We start from the raw sequence: 22010 nt of genomic DNA, 5'->3' as shown, positions 1-22010 counted from the left end.
TGGAGTTTACACCAGCACTTCTGGAAACTGAAAAGTGGAAGAATCGCTCTTGCGCCCAGAACACATGACATCAGCATACGGGGCATGTGACCTGCTCTCTGCCACCGTTCCAGGCAGGAAGATTCCAACAATTAAACAAAACAATCTGCTCCTGGGTCAGCACGTTGATGTCAGGAAGAGGCTCAGCTGGACCCTGGGCCAATGCACTGCTGAGGGGGCACGTATGCGCGGAACGACCAGCATTCTGAAAGGCAGTCGTGCCGGCATTTATAAAAGTTGGGCACTACTTCCTGTGGTTGGGAATGCCATGGCGCACCTGTGGGTCATGACCCTGGGTTTGAAAATGCCTGCTTTAGGGCCAGGGCCGGCCCAAGGCACCGGCAACTCGGGCAGTCGCCCGGGGCGCCATGTGCTAGGGGGCGCCAGAGACTCGGGTCCCGCGCATGCGCTGGTTGGCACCAGCCCAACTGCGCATGCGCGGTGGCCACCCTCCGCCCCCCCCCCTCCGTCCGCCCCCCGCCCCGCCTCGGTCCCGCCCCGCCTCGGGCCCGCCCCCCCGCCTCGGGCCTGCCCCCCCGCCCCCCCTCGGCCCCCCTACCCCCCGGCCCCGCCCCCCCCGAAGGGCACCGAAGTTCAGCTTGCCCGGGGCGCCAGCAACCCTAGGGCCGGCGCTGTTTAGGGCATTCCTCAATATGTCGTCCTGGACCTTAGATTGTGCAAGCCTATATCACTCACTCGTGGACATCCCCTTGCAGGGGAACTCCAAGAGGTTTTGAGAAGATTATTTTCATCTGCAAAGTAGCCAATGCTTATTAAGGCTGGGAAGTGTGCCCAATTTATAGTCCCCAGTTCCCAGTTTGATACACTTCTGGGGTGATCACGCACAGGATATTATGATCAGAAATTTGTTCCTCCCCTAACCTTTGATGACTTAACAGTCAAAAAAAACAGGCAACAGCAATATTGAATTGTTAAATCAAGTTTCAAAAATTGAAAATTGTTACAAAATTGTCACACCAGAAAATAAGCCTATAAATGAGATCCAAGCATAAATAATCAGAGGATTTGTAAATGACAGCATTCTGTTCTGACACACCCACCAGCAGTGCGGTCAACCAAGTATTTCACAGCCATTAAAGTTAGATGTGGTTGTGGGCATTTCATGCATGGAGGCCTTTATTAAACCACATTTCTACCATTACATAAAGATTAGAAAAGGACATAGAAGTACCGAAAACCTGAAATAAAGCAGAAAATACACATAAAAAGCTTTGATAAGAGAAAAATACAGTGAACATTTGAGTGATAAATGATTTCCCAGGTAGCATCCTTGATAATTTGATGGTTGCCAAACCACAGTTTTTGGTGTGATTTTGCTGTGGGGCAGTGTGAGGAGGCAGGCCCCAGGTCTACCACAGCCAGACTGGGGATTGAACCCTGTGCCCTCCTCCCACAAATCCCGAAAGACATGCTGTTAGGTAATTTGGACATTCTGAATTCCCCCTCCGTGTACCGGAACAGGCACCAGAATGTGGCGACTAGGGGCTTTTCACAGTAACTTCATTGCAGTGTCAATGTTAGCCTACTTGTGACAATAAAGATTATTATTATTATACTCTGGACAACAAATTAGCCATTTAACCAACTGAGCTAAATTGGCCCCCTCCCCCACCTCCAAATCCACTTCCTGTGCTAATTGCATTCTACGCTCCAACAACTCTCTGATTATTTGAAAATGTCACCCTTGTTTTCAAATCTCTCTGTGGCCTGCCTCTCCCAATTTATTAAACCTCCTCCAGCCCTATAGCCATCTCAGTTCTTTGCGCTCCTCAAATTCTCGCTTCTTTTGAAGCCTGTATTTTAATTTGTGGTCGTGCCTTCAGCTGCTTTGATTCGAAGCTTTGGAATTCCTGCTGTAAAACGTTATCACTTTGACCAAGCTTTTGCTATCTATACCTCCTGATATGGCTTGGTGTAAACTTTCATTTGGTAAGGCCTCTGTGTAGTGCTGTGGGACATTTTAACGTGTTAACAATGCTCCATAAATGTAAATTGTTGAATAAAAGCATACTTCCTATCTTCTCAGGCTGTGTGATGATTTTACTTTTGGGACCCTTTACCATGACAGGGAAAATAGTTTTTCCATTGTCACCCTATCAGAAGTCTTCACAATTTTCAAAATCTCAGTAAAATTTCCTCGATTTGTTTGATCCAGGGAAAATATTCCCTCTTTCTGAAACCGCTTGCCATAACAATAGATTCTGTTCACTACTTTCACTCTGGTGAATCTATGTTGCACACTTTCTTGTCTCGCACATGTATTATTATACAATGATATTTTACAGCACAGAACCATACCCATTTGGCCTATTCTGCCTGTGCTGGCTGGAGTTATCCAATTAGTCCCAGTCCCCATCTTTCTCCATATCTCAAAAACAGCTTCTTTCCCGGCGCTGTTACCAGACTCCTAAACGATCCTCTTATCGACTGACCCCATTAACACTGCACCCCTGTATATGCTTCATCCGATGCCGGTGCTTACGTAGTTATAATGTGTACCGTATTATGTATTTTCTTTTATTTCCTTTTCTTTTCATGTACTTAATGATCTGTTGAGCTGCTCGCAGTAAAATACTTTTCACTGTACCTCGGTACACGTGATAATAAACAAATCCAATCCAATATCTCTGCAAATGTTTCCTTTTCAAGTCTATATCCAATTCCTCTTTTAAGGTTACTATCATGTAAATGATGCTACCAATTGACTGTGGTTTAGCACAGTGGGCTAAATAGCTGACTTGTAATGCAGAACAAGGCGGGTTCAATTCCCGTACCAGCCTCCCCAAACAGGCGCCGGAATGTGGCGACTAGGGGCTTTTCACAGTAACTTCCTTGAAGCCTACTTGTAACAATAAGTGATTATTATTATTAATATTCATGTGACATTCCTTTACCTTCTATTAATGCAGGCCTACTTCGTTTTAAATGTGCTCAAGCCTCCATTAAAGTACTTGGCAAGGTGTTGCTGTATGTGGATTCCGGTCTGTTAAGATCACCAATAATCATTAGTAGTCGACAATATATTTATAAACAGGTGAAAAATCTCCAACTGAAATAAATTAAATGGCGTTTACGTTGACCCTCTAGGGTTTCCACTGATCTTCCACTGACGTACTGTTTACAATCACAGGAACTTACTGGAAATTCAACCCCAGTGGTTTTTTCCCCCCCAGCTGCTGACATTTACAGAGACAGAACTACTCACGTAATGCAACATAAATGTAAATACTCCATTTTTAAAAAATGTCTTCCAGCATTAGTGCTTGACCAGCTAATTAATCAGGAAGGTTTTTGATACAGTCAGCAGATATCACAGAGATATTAATCTTTGTCATCATCAGCTGAATGTAACCTGAATCTTTGTGTGTTTATTGAAGCTGTATAAAAAAGAAAAAGTAATTCAAACAGTTAGAAGGTATATTGTTTTGACACTAGATTTTACAGTTATAACCTTAATTACCAAGCAGTCAAACAGTATTCTCATTTAATTAACCATGTGTTGCTGTAGCAACATAGCTGATTCATCAATGCATCCCTATTCAATACACGTTCAGGGTTTTTGGTGCTTAATGTGTGGGAGTGGTTTTAAAGAACATGCAAAATAGGAACAGATGTAGGACATTTGGCCCCTCGAGCCTGCTCTACCATTCGTTAAGATCATCAAGCAGCTGGCTTGTAATGCAGCACAATGCCAGCAGCATGGGTTCAATTCCCGTACCGGCCTCCCTAAAAAGGCGCTGGAATGTGGCAACTAGAGGCTTTTCAGAATAACTTTATTGAAGCCTACTTAATAATAATAATCACTTATTGCCAAATGTAGGCTCCGATGAAGTTACTGTGAAAAGCCCCTCATCGCCACATTCCGGCGCCTGTTCGGGGAGGCTGGTACAGGAATTTAACCCGCGCTGCTGGCATTGTTCTGCACTACAAGTCAGCTGTTGAGCAGACTGTGCGAAACCAGCCCCTACTTGTGACAATAAGCGATTATTATTATTATTATATCATGGCTGATCCGTTTGTGTTGTGTTCCCCATTTTCCATCTACCCCCAAGTTAAACATCACTGGCTGAACATCGATAGAATAATTTTGTGGGATGTATTTTGTTTGTTCCTGTCTCCCTATTTAGCTGCAACAATTGTTGAGGAACTGCTATTCATGCCCAATGGGAACGATATATTTTTGCACAGGAAATTGTTTTTATTTGTTATCTGTTTTTGAAGGAAGTAGTAGGAGAACCAATGGAGGGATAGCTGGAACGTTAGGCTGCATCAGAGTCAGTTTTATACTCCCACTGGGGATATCGACTGTACATAGATTTTTGCAGCAAATGACAAATGTCATGTTTCTGTGAACAAGCAATTCTTTCTCTTTTGTTATGCAGAACTGTCAGCAGCATGAGAGTGCAGAATGACAGGATTCCTAAAAGATCTCAATAATTCTGTACCTAGGGTAAAGGCTTAATATTGAATGTGTAAATATGGCGCTGAGGACCCGGGTTTGATCCCGGCCCTGGGTCACTGTCCGTGTGGAATTTGTACATTCTCTGCGTTTCTGCGCGGGTTTCACTCCCACAACCCAAAGATGTGCAGGTTAGGTGGACTGGCCACACTAAATTGCCCTTTAATTGGAAAAATATATAATTGGGTACTCTAAATTTATTTTTTTTTAAAAGGGAAAAAAAACATAACTATATAATCTACTTCATCAATGACACAATATCACATGATAACGGAAGGCAGAGAGTGATAGTTCCATGTAGAGCATTATGGAAAGACTGCCTTCTAAATAGTTAGCATAATGTTAAATAAAAGATAGAGTTTGCTAATAGTATCACCTCCACCTTTATCAGGAAGTTGAGGATCATGACTACCACATACCAGACCAAACACAACAATAACAAATGCTGTCATAGGTTGAGCCTGACGGAAGGAACAACAAGTAAAGAGCCCAGAGACTGGAAAGAGCAGTGAGGGAAAATCCTCAACCATTTTCCAGGGAAAGCAACAGTAAAAAGAAGAGATGGAAAATGTCCCAGCTCACCCACAGTGCTTTGACCACATGGAAGTTCCAGATCAAGCCTAAGAGTGGCAGAACTGGCATTGCAGGTTCACAAGCGAAAAAACAGTATCAGGACTGGCAGAAAAGACTGCCAAAGAACAGGTCAGTACCTTACTATATTTCATTGGCAGTAGTGCAGACAACCTTCTGGTCAGACAGGATATAAACGAATTCATGGCATCATATGAAGAAGTCATTAAAAACACCGTTATTAAGTGGGCAAAACTTCACAGGTGCACCCAAAGACCCAGAGAGAGCATAGATTTCTTTATTAATAAGCAATATTAATTAGCAGAAATATGTGAATATGAATGAAATTAAATGAAAATGAAAATCGCTTATTGTCACGAGTAGGCTTCAATAAAGTTACTGTGAAAAGCCCCTAGTCGGCACATTCCGGCGCCTGTCCGGGGAGGCTGGTATGGGAATTGAACCGTGCTGCTGGCCTGCTTGGTCTGCTTTAAAAGCCAGTGATTTAGCCGAGTGAGCTAAACCAGCCCCATATAGTGAGCTAATTAGAGATCACATTGTTGTGGGAGCCTTAAAAGAGGCATTCTCCAAAATTTTGAGTCATGGGGAGACTCGGCTCCATCAAAAGCAGTATAGCTAGTGAGACAAACAGAAGAGGGAAAGCAAACCAGAGGGCACGATTTAACATGAAAAGAAATTTTTGGAGCTTATAGTGGGGTGTTTCTTGGTGCTTGTAGTGCTGAGAACAACCTCGTCATCTAATGGGACTCTGCCGGGTTTTCTTTTGGCCTCGGCAAGGAACACCCCGCCGAGGCGCCACTTACCTCATTTCCTGAACTGACGAGCTCAGCTGACCAGTGTAGGAAGACCACTTGTGGATCAGGGCACCATTCTTAAATGCCACCCGATATCTTGATTCCACCACGGCTTCTTGCATCCCTCCCCTGCCCCAACTTACTTCTCAGGGGGTCCTCAAGCCCCCTCCTCACCCCACCTTTTAAGGGCAGGGCACCCCAGTCTCGATCCCTGGCACAGGCAACCTGGCACCTGGGCACCATGGCACTGCCAATCTGTCACCCTGGCATTGCTCCTGCCAGCCTGGAAGTGCCACCTGGGCAACCTTGCACTGCCAGGGTGCCTGGCTGGTGGTGCCAAGGTGCCAGGATGGTGCCAAGGTGCTGGGTTGGCAGTGCCAAAGTGGCATGTGGCAGTGGGAGTGCCAGGGTGTCACGTTACCCAGAGCCCAACCACCCAGGGGCCTCCAATGGCCTGGGAGACCCCCCAGGTGCCGAGTCTACGTTTGGTCTCTCTGGTGCGGGCGCTCGTACTCACGCCCCGGGGGAATTGGGTGTTGACATATTTAAATTAGCCTAATGGCTCACTTAAATATGTAAATTTGGATCTCACTCAGCAAGGGCGAGACCAAGGTTGCGCTGTCTTGCAAGGTCTCGTTAGATCTAATGAGGCGTTCCGAGCGTTGCAAATCTTGCAAGAGACCTCTCGCGAGATTTAATGGCCTTGTCGCATCACCGAGTCAGGCGTGACGAGGCCATTTGATCGCGCCCAATGTTGATTCTGGATGACTCTTAGGCAAAGCAATTCAAAAAAGCAAGTCTTAAATCAAATGTGAACAGAGTTGTTAACCTATTACAAGTTTGCCATATTGGAAAAAATTAATCATTTACTGAAGTAAAATTTCTTCACAGGTTGTAAAAGTGTGATTTCCGCCATAAGTTACTTCTGCGAATTTAAGGAATTGCTAAGGTGTAGTTTTGGATTCAGTCAATGTGCAGACGTCTCCGCAAGCTAGGAGCAGCAATCATTTTTTTTTTTTTTTTTTTTAATAAATTTAGATTACCCAATTATTTTTTTCCAATTAAGGGGCAATTTAGCGTGGCCAATCCACCTACTCTGTACATTTTTGGGTTGTGGGGGCGAAACCCACGCAGACACGGGGAGAATGTGCAAACTCCACACGGACAGTGTCCCAGAGCCGGGATCGAACCTGGGACCTCAGCGCCGTGAGGCGGTTGTGCTAACCACTAGGCCACCGCGCTGCCCTAGGAGCAGCAATCATAAAGATTTTGTTTGCTTCAAAAGGATGGTTGTTAAACAGTCAACTTATAAAACTGTTTTTTAATCAAATGTTCCTTTCTCATTGTAAAATTTTCCGACTTGCTCTGTTTAAACAAACTCACATGCCAGCTACTCGGGTTAACTGAATTGAGAATATATGCTATATCAGCTCCATCAGGCTTTGGTTGTAACCTCTAATTTTCTCTCTTATTCCATCCAGCACTCTCCTCTTGTTGCCTGACAGTGTCCAGAACCTGTTAATAGTATGCTGGAGCACAGCACCTTACAATAAAATACAATAGTGGCCGCTGTCACATACAGGCCTGTGCGGTGGGTTTTTTCAGGCTGTTAAACTGTACAAGCATCACAACGAAGCTCAATCCCGTCGCCATTCAACATGAGTGCTTTCCAAAAGGAGTTTCTGTAGAAGGAAGCCCCAGTATTTCCTTCCTTAACCAAAGGTACTGAGGCCAATTGTGGCACACTGCTTCCTGTCGGGCTGCAATTAACACCAGACATGCGGCAGAGCTGACCTTGCTTTGCCGCAAGTCTGATGCTAATTGCAGTGCTGTAACAGATGCATGTTTTTGTGCACTAAGGCACTGGATGAGATTGAACAACCACTAAAACTAAAATCACAATGAGTGAAAATGAACAACTGGAAGTGCTTTACCCAATAGTACAATAGAGTAGGCATCCTAAAGCATTGTGTGGGAGGAACATTTGTCTGATCTTTAGTATGCTAACCCTGAGGGTAGAATGTTCTACTCATCATGCCTCTGTCAGAGTGAGAGCTCAAGCAATGGATACCCCACAATCTGTTTCTAGGGTGGCCAATGTGGTACCCGCAGTTGACTGGGAGCTCACACCCACTGTGGGGCAGGGTTCAATTCCAGGGTCATACGAGGCCATTTCAAATTTTTCAGGTGGAAACCACATTACATAAGGAAGCCGTCTCCATAAGAGATCATCTCAGAACCCCAAAGGAAACTGCTGAAGGAGAGAAGCAAAAGGTAGACCAGAGGGATGCTTCTTTGCCGGTTGGTTATATAGCATGCACAAAAATTACTATAATCTATGACAATGTGGCTGGCTCGTATTGCATGCTGGCCCTTGACCTATTCAAATATCCAACAGTGCTTCAAAACACTAAAGGTGTACTCCAGTTTAGTAGACGTATGCACCTCACAATATCTGTTTTCAGCTGGGACCCTTGGTATCATGAGGAATGTGGTATCAAACCAAAGATATCACGAGACCTAGTCATAGAGGGGCACCACTGATTGTCCAGAAGCTATCCAGAAACTTGAGTTGGGATCAAATATTGCTGGCTTGATGGACTTTCTTAAAATAAAGCCATGACATCAGTGGTTGATCAGGTGACTTGTATAAACTGGTGGTGACGGTTGCTGGTATGTGGTAATCATGGGGCGACTTTCTCCGACCCCACGTCGGGTCGGAGAAACGCCGACGGGCCACGCGAATCGCGCCATGCTGCCCCGACGCCGGGACACGATTCGGGTGCCATTGGCGCTGGCGTGGTTGCTGCAGCACTTGTCGCGGGCTGCTCTACGAGGTCAGCCCACCAATTCTCTGGCCTGGATGGGCCAAGCGGCAGTAAGAAGAGAGCCGAGTATCGCCGGTGCCGTTCTAACTGCTCTGGGCCAGCGGTACCTTGCCGTGTAAGGGTCGGGTGATGGCCTTTGGGGAAGGAGGGGGGGCCCGACCCTGGGGGGGCCTCCGATGTGGCCTGGCCCGCGATCGGGGCCCACTGATCGGCAGGCCGGCCTTTGTGGCTGGGGGCTTCCTTTCCTACGCGCCGCCCCCTGCAGTCCTGCGCTATGTTGCGTCGGGGCTTGCACGTTGAAGGAGGCCACTGCGCATGCGCGTGTTGGCGCCGGTGCCACTGCGCATGTCCGCATTGGCGCTGGCGCAGATGCGCATGCGCGGATCCCGCAGCACACAATTCGCACCGGGATCTGCAGCTGGAGCGGCGCGAACCGCTCCAGTGCTGTGCTGGCCCCCTGGAGCAGTTAGTTGCATATCGAATTAAAAACCAAGACTGACGAACGACTGGAACTTTGAAGTGAAAAGAGCAATGGAGATTAGCAGATTATCTTTTACTTAACATGATGCTAACTATTTATAAGGTATTCTCTACATTATGCCCTACATGGAGCTTTCTCTCCGTGCTCCATTATGTGATGTTACTTCACTGACAAATTAGACCTAATGTTTGCATATTCAATATAAACACTTTATACCACATTTCTTCCCAAGTTTCTGACTCAATAATTACTATTTACATGATCCTACATCTCCTCCTGCATTCTCTGTCTTCATCCCATTCTATGATGTTCCCTGGGTCAAAATGGTATTTGCACTTGGCTGTAATTCTTTGTCTGATTTTCATGATACCCAATCCTTTTTGTTCTTCAAATTCTATTGCTCTTTTCACTTCAAAGTTCCAGTCGTTCGTCAGTCTTGGTTTTTAATTCGATATTCAACTAACTGCTCTGATTCATCAGGAATTTCTTTTCCTGTAGAAAGCATTTTCACAGTACTTAGTAAAGACTGTTGATGCATGAAGTTCATTAAGTTTTAATTGATGATTTGCTCTTGTTGAATTTACTTCTACAATTTATTATTTAGGAGCAAGATCTAACCAAAATAAAACCCAGAGTCCGTTCTGGGCGTGTTTAGCGGGGTTGTTCCAGGTGTTTGTCGCACCGTCTGGAATGACATCGCTATCTAACGGCACTCTGTGTTTTTTTGGGCCTCAACGGAAATGCCCCCTGAGGCCGCACTTTGCACAATTTCCTGCACTGAGGAACTTCGATGAGCAGAACGCCTCAGTGCAGGAAGAGGTAGGAAATGGCGGCCCGATCTCTCGACTTCCCAAAGCAAGCCCCGGACCCCCCAACACCCCAAATCACCTGTTGGGGGTCCTCAAGTCCCCCACTCCCACCTCATATGGGCAGGGTACCCCCCCCCCAAGCCTGATCCCTGGCATGGGGAAAATGCAAGCTTGGCACATTGGCACTGCCAACCTGGCAGTGCGAGCTGGCACACAGGTGGCACTGTCAGGGTGCCAGGTTGGCAGTGCCAAGGTGGCATCAGCAGTGCCAGGGTGCCATTCTGTCCAGATAACAACCATCCCGGGGACTCCCCATCTGCCGCTCTGCCTGGCCCTCGTTGGTGGGGGCCAGTGCTAGACGGCACCTGGCTGGGGTTTCCCTGGTGAGGCCGGTTGGTCCTGGCAGCCGGTTCGACCTGGTGTCAGCAGAGTTTTAAAACTCACATATCTGACAGAATTGAAACTCTTGCTTCGGTGTCTAACATGAAATTTATTTTATCTGTAGACCATATTATATTCCAATAGTTTACATCTGATTCTCTGCCTCCTCCGAAGAATGGTACCTCTGGTTCCTTTTCATCCTCAATCTCTTGAATGTCTTAAAGTTGTTGGATCATATTTGTTCTTGGCTGTTTCTCTGTTAATTGTTTTGTTCAAAGTTGTCTGCTGTGACAAACTGATTTAAAATGGCCTCTTTTCTTGCAGCAACGCCACTCTCCTTTTTTTGCCCAACATTTCTTCGCTATAATTTAGCCTTTTCCTGCCACAACGAGAATACTGAACAATGACGGCCACTGCCCCATTTTCTCATTTTCACTGTTTGGGGGTAAATACGCTGCAATCTATTCATGCTATGAATGGACTTTATCAGCCTCTTTTCTCCATGAGATTTCTTTCTTGCCTTGAATAAAGCTTTTGGGCACGATTTAAATGCCTCATTGTGAGCTGGTCAGGAAATGAGGCAAGTGAGGTCTCGGCGGTGGGGGAGGGGATTCCAGGCTGAGGCCAGAAAACAACCCCAGAATCCTGTTTGGTCACGGGGTCATACTTGGTTACCCGCCCAGAATGGGCGTACCCATCGTACCCATTAGCTCCGTATTCTCTCCACAGATGCTGTCAGACCTGTTGAGATTGTCCAGCATTTTCTTGTTTTGTTTCAGATTCCACCATCTGCAGTAATTTGCTTTTATCTTTGCTTCTTTGAATGTTTCCTTTCGCACAGCTGCCAGCATTTGCTTTTATCGGCCTTTTGCAAAATATTTTTGGAGAACGGGACAACGTATATATAGCTGAGCAGTGCTTCTGGATTGTCATCAGAAAATTTATTGCTACATTATTGCCATCAAATTCTCACCTTAATTAACACCAATGATGTGACCAGAACATAAAAAAAGACTTGCAATTATATAGCACTGCCCACAACTGCAGCACGTTTGAATCATGCAAGATCTTCAGGGGATTAGAAAGGGTGGCAGCTGAAAGGGTGTTTCCCTTCATGGGAGAGACTGGAACGAGGGGACAGTTTAAAAAGAAGTCTCATGGGCGCGATTCTCTGCAACTGTGATGGGTGGGAGAATAGCGGGAGGTGCGGGAGCGGACCTCCCGCTATTCTCCCACCCCCCCCAAAATGGCATGTCCGGTTTTGCGACACGTCGCTCGGAGAAACGCGGGCCGCCGTTTTTCACGGTGGCCCGCGATTCTCCGTCCCGGATGGGCCAAGCGGCCTGACGTTCCCGACCTGTTCACGACGGCGGCAACCACACCTGGTCGCTGCCGTCGTGAACATGGCGCGCCAGGTAAGTGTGGGGCCTGTGGGGTGCGGATCGGGGATCGAGCACCACGACAGTGCTCGGGTGGAGACGGGCCCGCGATCGGTGCCCACCGATCGTCGGGCCGGCGTCTCAAGGGGACGCACTGTTTGTCCTCCGCCACCCCGCAAGATCAAGCCGCCACGTCTTGCGGGGCGGCTGAGGGGAAAGACGGCAACCGCACATGCGCAGGTTTGAGCTGCCCAACCCGCGCATGCGCGGCTGACGTCATTAGGCGCCGCCGTGGCGTCATTCTTGGCACGCCGGGCCTTGAAGCCAGGGACAAGCCCAGCAACCGGGTTTCCTGGTACGGCCCTCCTATCCCCCGGGGAGGGGAGAATAGGGGGCCGGGAGAGGCTTCCGACGCCGTCGTGAACCTCTCCGGGTTTCACGACGGCGTCGAGCCTTGCGGAGAATTCCGCCCCATATTTAAGACAGAGATGAGTAGAATTTATTTCACTCTGTGGGTTGTAAGCCTGTGGAATTCTCTTCCACAGGGAGGAGTGGAAACAGGGTCATTGAATATTTTTAAGGTTGAATTGAAGAAATTCTTGACTGACAAGGGACTCAAAGGGCACAGGGAGTAGATAGGATAGTAGAGACCACAATCAGACCAGCCATGATATTATCAAATGGCAGAGCAGGCATGAGGGGATGGATGGCCTCCTCCTGCTCCTAATTCCTATCTTTTTAAGAACGTGAAGGGCAATCTATGCAAAGGAAGGTCTTGCAAACAGCAATGATTAAACGACCAGATAATGTTTTTTTCATGGTGTAGTTGACTGAGGAATAAATTGGCCAGGAAACCAAGGAGAACTCCCCTGCTTATCTGCAAAATGGTGCCAAGGCATTTTTTATGTCCACTGAAGGGATAGGCTGTGCCTCGGTTGAATATATCATCTGAAAAATTTGGAATGTGGCGAGAGGAGTGAGCGAGATGGAATGTCAGTGAGTAAGTGATTTCACAACACTGTCTAGAACCACTTACTGTGGCTGGTTTAGGAGTAACATGGAGATGGAATTAGGTCATGATACCCAGTTTCTAAGCTGGGGAATTTGGCTCAGAAATAAACCAAAATGTCGAGAGCTAGAAGTTACACTGAGTGTTATTCTTGTGCAAATGTTTAATAGATGTCTTTGTTCACTGTTACCATGCATGAAAAAAGAGACACTTGTGACAATAATAAAGATTAGTATTATTATTTGGTAGTACAGAACATGCTGGAAAAATAAGACATGCTATCTGAACTTGTGTTCCCTCAGTCATCAGGATAGCTGACAAGAAATGACCAAACTGTAACGGGGGAACAATAATTTATTGCAATTTGCTGCAATTGGACAGCACTTGCTAAACAATCCTGATTGTGCTAAAAGTTACACTGAAAACCATTTTAAGATTATCAGTCGGGCTTGCAGTATGGCTCATTTAAACCAACTAGAAGCCGCATGTATTCATACACAGGGCTTCCTGCCCTTTGCAGATGGAAGGAACATGTCCACACTTTGTGCCTTTTTCATCTAAACAATAGTTTAGGGAACAGTCATTCCCTCATGGTTCATTCCCCAGGGCAATGCCTTGATGAATCAAAGTCGACTTGTCATATGATGCATCGCGTGTAGCAGGTTCAAGGTGGTGCTACATGACTTATGGGGAACCTTGTAATAATTACAATAATAATCTTTATTGTCACAGGTAGGCTTACATTAAGACAGAAATGAAGTTAGAGTGAAAAGCCCCTAGTGGCCACATTCGGCACCTGTTCGAGTACAAGAGGAAGAATTCAGAATGTCCAATTCACCTAACAGCACATCTTTCGGGACTTGTGGGAGGAAACCGGAGCACCCGGGGGAAACCCACTCAGACACGGGGAGAACGTGCAGGCTCTGCACAGACAGTGGCATAAGCTGAGAATCGAACCTGGGACCCTGCCGCTGTGAGGCAACAGTGCTAACCACGGTGCTACCATGCAGTCCGGAGAAAGTCAGATGTGATTAACGAGAACAAAAAATTGCTGTTTAATATCCTAACTTTTGCAGCATGGGAGAACATTCCTTACTCCTGGATTAATGATAAATATGCTTCAATTCAAAATTGTAATGGAATGTATCCCTATGGAGTTCCAAACTTGCATACTTTGTTCTAAATTGGATGCATTTCGGAAAGTACGGGACCCCTATTCCAAATTTATGTTTTCCGTTACATCTGACTTTCTCCGGGCTGCACGGTAGCACAGTGATTATCATTGTTGCTTCACAGCGGCAAGGTCCCAGGTTCGATTCCCGGTTTATGTCACTGTTTGTGCGGAGTCTGCACGTTCTCCCCGTGTCTGCGTGGGTTTCCCCCGGGTGCTCCGGTTTCCTCCCACAAGTCCCGAAAGATGCGCTGTTAGGTGAATTGGGCATTCTGAATTCTCCCTTTGTGTACCCGAACAGGCGCCAGAGTGTGGCGACTAGGGGCTTTTCACTCTAACTTCATTTCCGTCTTAATGTAAGCCTACTTGTGACAATAAAGATTATTATTGTAATTATTACAAGGTTCCCCATAAGTCATGTAGCACCACCTTGAACCTGCTACACGTGATGCATCATATTGCCATGCTTTCATGGGTTTATCTTCTTCTCCCCCATCCTCTAGCTCAGGGTTTTTCTAAGTGCAGGCCGCGACCCGTGGGGGGTATCAAAAAGGTTGCGGTATTCTGCGCACATCAGCCTATGATGCAGTTTCCCAATGGCAGCATTCAGAAGTCTGCAGGGTAAATCCTGCCTTAAACGTCGATGTCCTGTTGCAGTGGTTCCCAACCGTGGGGAGTTTGAAAGTGTCCCCAGTCTGCTACTAGAATATTTTGGTGAGTGCAGGCCTGGCAGTTAGGAGCAGGAAAGTGGGGACTGGAAGGAGAGCAGCCGCCAGGCACTTGCATTTTTTTTTGTGTTTCAAGGATTTTTTTAACGAGCAGCATTTATGGGGTCACGCATCAGTGGTAATCCTTTACTTTTGCTAACATCATTGAAACTGTGTTAGAGACAACACTGTTAAAAATTCAAGTCCCATCTCGCGGGGGCAAGTCAATCCGGAAAACACATCTGCAAAACCTGGATTTTAGCCTAATTTTAAAAGTTCGCCACCAGAGAGGCGAGAGGCATTAAAAAATTTTTTTTTAGAGTACCCAATTCATTTTTTCCAATTAAGGGGCAATTTAGCGTGGCTAATCCACCTAGCCTGTACATTTTTGGGTTGTGGGTGCGAAACCTACGCAAACACGGGGAGAATGTGTAAACTTCACACAGACAGTGACCCAGAGCCAGGATCGAACCTGGGACCTTGGCACCGTGAGGCAGCAGGGCTAACCACTGTGCCACCGTGCTGCCCTTGCGAGAGGCAATTTGATTGTGTCAGAGATTCAGTTAGCTAAGCAGGACCAAGACTTTCTTTGACACAGATAAAAGCTTGTTCTTTCTAACACTTCTGGGGGAGTAAGTTTAAAAGTGAGAGGCACCTTCACCTCCTGCTGTCCCTGTGCGTTTCATAAAAATGATTTATTTTCTCTGATTTTGGACGCATCACTGCTTTATAATTCCCAGAGGTGAACACTGACTGTGTTCATTCAAATGAGAAGCTTCCACTGTCTTTTCATAGAATTTACAGTGCAGAAGGAGGCCATTCGGCCCATCGAGTCTGCACCGGCTCTTGGAAAGAGCACCCTACCCAAGGTCAACACCTCCACCCTATCCCTATAACCCAGTAACCCCACCCAACACTAAGGGCAATTTTGGACACAAAGGGCAATTTATCATGGCTAATCCACCTAACCTGCACATCTTTGGACTGTGGGAGGAAACCGGAGCACCCGGAGGAAACCCACGCACACACGGGGAGGATGTGCAGACTCCGCACAGACAGTGACCCAAGCCGGAATCGAACCTGGGACCCTGGAGCTGTGAAGCAATTGTGCTATCCACAATGCTATTGTGCTGCCTTAAGGTGAAGAAATGGTGAATATGCGGGTGAACCCAGGTGCTGCTCCTTGCTAGTTTCAGGTTAAGATGTCTCTTCTGCTTGAATTTCTGATTCACGTTTTGTTTTTCATCCTTAGAGCTTTGCAATGGGCTTTCCCCCCCAAAAAGGATCGCAACAAGGAATGGAAAAATGTATTTCTGGGAGTTTGGTTTGAAATAGGAGAAAGGATGGGAAGGAAGTGTAAAACCTCCTTGCAGATCCTGTTAACCTGAGAAAACCCGAACTGGTAAATGACTGGGTCCCATTTGCAAAAGGCCATCATGGAGCTGAACATGGTTATTAGACCCAGTGTCATCAATGAAGCTCCTCCTGAACTTTCCAATCCAAGTCAGAAACGGAATTATTATTTTTACCCACTGGCTCACACTGTGTCCTGTTAAGGAGTTCACACTCTCTCTGGGTGATCGAGGGTGGCTTTCCATGACTAAAGCTGTTGTCAATCGGGTTGGAAAGGGATATCAGTCTGGCTTCCAGTTCCTACAGTGGCCTCACGGTAGCATGGTGGTTAGCATCAATGCTTCACAGCTCCAGGGTCCCAGGTTCAATTCCTGGCTGGGTCACTGTGTGGAGTCTGCACGTCCTCCCTGTGTGTGCGTGGGTTTCCTCCGGGTGCTCCGGTTTCCTCCCACAGTCCAAAGATGTGCGGGTTAGGTGGATTGGCCATGCTAGTGTAAGGTTAATGGGGGGATTGTTGGGTTACGGGTATAGGGTGGATATGTGGGTTTGAGTAGGGTGATCATTGCGCGGCACAACATTGAGGGCCGAAGGGCCTGTTCTGTGCTGTACTGTTCTATGTTCTATGTTCACACTTGGGAAGTGAAAATAACTGAATCAGCCTGAGACACAGGCGGAAGTTTCTTTAGCGGTGGAGTACCAGAATAGTTACTTACTTTACATTTTTTCTACAGCGTCACACGCAGATCCTTTGGCAGCACCAGGGTGAGAGACGCCAGCCAGCACAGGAAAACAAAATAATTTTCTTTCTCTCCCTTGCCTGGGCAAGAAAACTTTAGTGTTGCAAAGACTGCCTTGCCTCAGTATAGACTGGGTAAGCGAATGTGGCGTGGGTTCCGAAGGTTGGCCGACGTGGGTCCCGAAGATCGGCCAATTGGAAAAAGTGGGTCCCGGGAAAAAAATGTTTGTAAAACAGTGCTCCAGCTTACCTGGTTGTTTCTCATTGTATAATCTGAGGCACCAAGTTTAATGATTAAGGTGAACCAAATGTGTTGGTGTTCCCAGTAGTTTTCTGTACTCATGGGTGCAGACGTATTTATGCTGCAATGTGCCAGTTTTGAGGATTTGTTGCGTTACTTGTAAAAATGGAAAAAAACTCTAATAAAAAAATATTTGCAAAAATTAGGAGATGAATTCATGAATCAGGTCTCAGTAGCAACCATTTTACTCCCAAATACACAAACTAAGTGCCTTTCATATTGACAGGGACTTATGAGCTGAAGTACACAATCATGACATTTGTGAACATACTATTTGCACTATCCGGAGTCCTTGCAGTCCGGGGAACCTATTAAACGGGCGAGGATTCAGTCAAGTGCTGAAGCATAGTAAATTCATCGTGGACAGGGAGGCTCCAAACATTTGAGTTGTCACAAACCATTCATTTGATGCAATATATATGCTGGAAAAATAAACAATAAAACAGTTGTATGTATATTAAAAAATGCTGTCGATCATGAAAAAATAAGGTGGTTACCAGTCAAATTTCATTGCTGCATTCCAAAAGCAAATTCTTTTATGTGTGAACTTTGCAAAAAATGTATTTAAAAAATGGGAATTAGAAAAAGACTGTAGTGTTAGTCACCAATACATATTCTGATGTGCCGAAAATTAATTATGTCAGCCCAATGGAACTGGGGCCACAGGGTCTACTGACCTGAATGATGCGGTGTTTGCAGTTCAGCACAGCAAGTGGTGTTATTTGAACTGAAGCATTATGGCAAATGCTAAAGCATTGCCATGGAAATCTGCACTAAACTAATCGTCACCCAAGTGACCAGAGCAGGTGTGTTGATACTGAAGATGGTAATGATTATAAATTTTGTTTTACTGTTTGCTTTCCATAAATATTCCTTTAAGTAAGTCATATTGTTTCATGTCTGGGGGCCTAGCAGTCTCTTGACACAAAAAACATTCAAGCATTCTGTTCTCCACTCTATCTTCGACTTAGGTTTACATAAAGGTCACAAGTGAAGCATGTCTATCTACTCCTGTGGCCTGTAGTCTGGTAAACATTTATACAGTGAAGAGGTCTTGATGGCAGTTTGCACGGTTTTAAACCCGGAAACAGAGCTCACTTGAAACTTTACATCCATTACTTAGTGATTTTTTTTGTCTGCAGGAGTATATAATATCTAAATTACAGTCTAAACAGATATTGGTGTCTGTGTACCCTTTCAGTGTATGCTTTTTGATCCTGTGTTGTTAAATTGTGCTGGTTCTATGGACAGTTCAAACGGAAACAAGATCCAGCTACCCTGAACAAAGTTGTTGCATTCTGTCTCCTTTGTTGTAGGATTGAATGAATGTTAAGCAGCAGTGCTTTATGAGGCAGGAATCGCAATAAATTTTAGACCTGTATAAGTAATTTATCTTGTGTTTCCTTCCTTGAAAAAGTGTCCTGCACATTGCACTTCATTTCGATGTTCCGAAATATGGATTTCTTTCCTGTCCTGTTGTTTATCCACTTCTGACATATCAAATTTTCACTTCTGGGCAATTATCTGCCCTGAATGATGCAAAACATAGGGAGAAATGTACCAGCGACATGTTTGCTGACACACAGATTACAAGGGAGGAGATTTAGAGCACATTAAGATAACTCCTCTGCAAACCAGGTGTCCAAGACTGCCCGCTGGGCGTGTGATTTTGTAAAATTAACCATATACACTTTTAAGCCACTTTCGGTGCAATGGTCAATCCATTTAGGTTAAGTTTCTGTTTGCATTACCACAACAGTCATTCACTCAAATGGTTTGAATGGGTTGATGACTGTGTTAAATGAGATTGACACTAGCCTGGATTTTGCGGTTGTGGTAAAATGATGCCTTTTGTTCCTGACCTTGACAAATGCTGCCTAAAAGATCCAGTGAACTCTGTTGTGTGATTTCCTCATTTTCTGCCATTAATTTAATTTTGGTGCCAGATAGAGATCTCTTGCATCCAGCATTCGTGATGTTATAAGGGCCCTTCCTGCTGATTATCTTATTTCCCATTTCTTTTACTTGCGGTTATAATTTTTATCCATGGATGTTTAATGGACATTAAATGGACATATCAGTCGAGGAGAGGAAGTGAGGATCTCAATAGTTGCAAAATAGTACACCGCGCAATTGGAAATATCGCTTTTGAACGGCAGGACTGCAGAGAACCTAGACAAATCTACAGTGAAAACATTACAGACTGAAAGGAGAAAACCTCGAACTGAAAGCTTTGACTGAAGAAAGGTGTACTGGAAGACAATCATCTGAAATAAAGACTCTTATCCTTTTACTTTCATTATTATTTTTACATCCCCTCTTTCGCCTTTGTGTTTGTTTGTCTGTCTTGTGTGTGTGTATAGAGGGTGGGGATGACTTAAATAGGGAGGAGTTAGGAACTAGATAATTGTTAACCAGTTGTATTTGCTACATATTTAATTAGTTATTGTTACTAATAAAAATTAATTGTGTTTAAATTGAAAACTGGTGACTGCAGTTATTGGGCAGCCATAGAGCAAAAACGTCAGGTATTTTTTAAGAATTATCTGTTAATTTCAATTGTGTTGCGACTTCGGGTCAAGTGTGGCTGGAATTTACCACACACTCGCCAAGTGTATGGAAACAATGCAATCAAGAGGACTAAACAGTCAGAGAACAAAGAACAAAGAACAATACAGCACAGGAATAGGCCTTTCAGCCTTCCAAGCCTGTGCCGATCATGGTACCTGCCTAAACTAAAATCATCTGCATTTACGGAGTCCGTATCCTTCCATTCCCACCCTATTCACATATTTGGCTAGATGTCCCTTAAATGCCACTATCGTACCTGCTCCCAACATCTCCCCACACATTGTGTTCCATATATTTGCCACCCTCTGTGTAAAAAACTTGCCTCGCACATCTATTCTAAACTTTTCCCCACGCACTTTAAACCTGTGAGCCCTTGTACTTGACTACTACCCTAGGAAAGAGCATCTGACTATCCACTCTGCTCATGCCACTCATAATCTTGCAGACCTCGATCAGGTCGCCTCTCAACCTGTCGTTCCAGTGAGAACTGAACCGAGTTTATCTAACCTCTCCTCATAGCTAATGCTCTCCATACCAGGCAACATCCGAGTATGTCTGCTTTTGGCTTAGTTAAACTTGGGGCATTTTGCTACATTAAAAGGTGCTATATAAATCAAACTTTTGGTGTAGATCTGTAGGATATAGAATGAATTTGTGAGAATTATGTCCCTCTCAAAACTGATGTCTCACATTAGTTTAAATAAAATACACCTTTGGATGGCAATCAACAATAATATGACAGTAAATAATGGCAAACTATCTGTGTTAATGGTGAAAACTTACTTGGGCAATGTTTGGACCAGCACATTACTTCTTTTTTAGCACAGGGCTAAAGAGCTGGCTTTTAAAACAGACCAAGACTGGCCAGTAGCGCGGTTCAATTCCCATACCAGCCTCCCTGAACAGGCACCGGAATGTGGCGACTAGGGGCTTTTCACAGTAACTTCATTTGAAGCCTACTTGTGACAATAAGCAATTTTCATTATTCAGAAAGGTTTTTCATTAAAACAAGGTAAAGAAAAACAATAACATATAGCAAACACCATTGCAAAATACCCCAACCCCATCCACCGACGCCCTCAAGGTATACGTGACCTTCTCAAAATACAAAGGTTCCATCAGATCACTAACCAGGCCGAGGCACTGGGTAATACTGGGGACCTCGACCCCGGTAGAACTCGCCTCTGGGCTAGTAACGAGGCGCAGGCAAGGACATCCGCCTTCACCGCTGCCTGCAGCACCGCCGAGTCCGATACACCAAAAATAGCCACCACTCGGCACGACTCCAGCTGAATCCACAGAATCCCCGACATGGTGCCGAAAAAGGAGGCCCAGAAGTCCACAAGCTCAGGGCCACAGGACTTCTTAAAGGAGAGTTTGTAGCACAACCATCAACAGAAAAACTACATGAGGAAAGTATTGAAAATATATTTGGAACTGAAAAATAGTGGGCTTAGTAAAACCAGAAGGCATGACTCATATTGGACATTTTAGAGTTCAACAAAATATAGTTTTCTTTTTCTGGAAGTTATGAAAAATATTTTGTATGTTATAATAAAGTAATATTTGATAGAGCTGCCATGGCACCAACAAAGGTTTGGGCCATATCACCAAACAAGTACTGGCTTGGATGGATAACTCAAAAACTATGAATCAGTCCACTATAACATATATAAAACCAAACTGTGGGCAGCACGGTAGCACAAGTGGTTAGCACTGTGGCTTCACAGCGCCAGGGTCCCAGGTTCGATTCCCTGCTGGGTCACTGTCTGTGTGGAGTCTGCACGTTCTCCCAGTGTCTGCTTGGGTTTCCTCCGGGTGCTCCGGTTTCCTCCCACAGTCGAAAGACGTGCAGGTTCGGTGGATTGGCCATGCTAAATTGACCTTAGTGACCAAAAAAGGTTAGGAGAGGTTATTGGGTTACGGGGATAGGGTGGAAGTGAGGGCTTAAGTGGGTCGGTGCAGACTCGATGGGCCGAATGGCCTCCTTCTGCACTGTATGTTCTATGTTCTATAGAATTGCACAGGCAAGGATACAGCACTAAGCATTTATAAATCAGTCAGCCTACGAATGAACAGTTAAAGGAAACAGACACGTGGAATTTTTCTGCTATCAGGTCTGGTGTGAAGAGACAGGAGAATTCCCGACGGTGGGGGTGGGGGCAGGGTGATGGGCTTCATTTGAAGTCAGGCCCGCCACCCCAGGCAAGGCTGTTGGGTGCGTAGGTGGGCTGAGATTAAGGCAAAGAAAAATAAAAAAACAGCATTCCAGCCTCACCTACCTCACACTTCTCAGACTCCATTCATGCCAACCTATGCTCCAACATGCCATCCAACTCGATGGTTCGTCATACCCCCTATGCCAATCCATGTGCCTCCA

At 45.4% G+C, this 22010-nt stretch overlaps 1 long non-coding RNA gene across 1 annotated transcript; it reads right to left on the bottom strand.

The window, feature by feature from the left end:
• Positions 1–961: 961 nt before the first annotated feature.
• LOC119963755 lies at positions 962–16807 on the bottom strand. Its single transcript, XR_005460154.1, has 3 exons — positions 16736–16807; positions 2955–3043; positions 962–1238 (listed from the first exon to the last, which is right to left on the bottom strand). It is a non-coding gene; the product is annotated as an uncharacterized LOC119963755 (long non-coding RNA).
• Positions 16808–22010: the final 5203 nt, after the last annotated feature.

This window comes from Scyliorhinus canicula, chromosome 3 (genome assembly GCF_902713615.1).
Source record: "Scyliorhinus canicula chromosome 3, sScyCan1.1, whole genome shotgun sequence".
Taxonomy (NCBI): domain Eukaryota; kingdom Metazoa; phylum Chordata; class Chondrichthyes; order Carcharhiniformes; family Scyliorhinidae; genus Scyliorhinus; species Scyliorhinus canicula.
The sequence above is the reverse complement of the archived record's forward strand: the minus strand, read 5'-3'. Positions and strand labels throughout refer to the sequence as shown.